The sequence below is a fragment of the Plasmopara halstedii genome, assembly GCF_900000015.1.
Source record: "Plasmopara halstedii genome assembly, contig: Scaffold_2061, whole genome shotgun sequence".
NCBI lineage: Eukaryota > Oomycota > Peronosporomycetes > Peronosporales > Peronosporaceae > Plasmopara > Plasmopara halstedii.
The window spans coordinates 211,251-211,512 of record NW_020188969.1 but is presented as its reverse complement, the minus strand read 5'-3'; positions in this window follow the sequence as shown (position 1 = coordinate 211,512).

Here is a 262-nt window from a genome sequence, read left to right as displayed (position 1 = left end):
CTGCCGGGCAGCACACAAACACACGACGGTGTTTTGTCTATGGAGACACCCGTCACCTGCGGAACGGTTGCCCCCTGCGCAAGGCGCGTCAGGGTTCTTCGAGCCATCGCCCCATCGCCAACCAGTCTGGTTCATCGCGGGGAACCGACACCACTCAGTAAACGCGAAGCGACCTACTAAGGAAGAACTGTGTTCTGTTGAGCCTCAGGGAGGCATAGGTCAACATGGCCCAGCTCAGAGAGCTCCGTGCTCTTGAACACGA